This window comes from Morone saxatilis, unplaced genomic scaffold, assembly GCF_004916995.1.
Source record: "Morone saxatilis isolate NCDOM2014 unplaced genomic scaffold, NCSU_SB_2.0 Contig1, whole genome shotgun sequence".
In the NCBI taxonomy this organism is placed as follows: Eukaryota; Metazoa; Chordata; class Actinopteri; family Moronidae; genus Morone; species Morone saxatilis.
The window spans coordinates 10,480,050-10,480,283 of NW_023339651.1; positions in this window are offsets into that span (position 1 = coordinate 10,480,050).

A 234-nucleotide genomic window follows, 5' to 3' on the forward strand; every position below is an offset into this window, starting at 1 on the left:
TACAGACGCACACGATTGGGTAATAATGCACCACCCACCTTAGTAGATATTATATTTTTGTGATGCAAATTCCTGAACATATTTGCAATTGGTCAAATTACAAAAAAATGATGGCTATGCGGTGAACTTGAGGCTTTAGGGGCTCCACTGTATAACCAACATGTTTAGCCATAGGCCTAACTGGGACTATTCCATCTATCAGCTAGCATATGGAAAGGTAGATCACCCTCATTG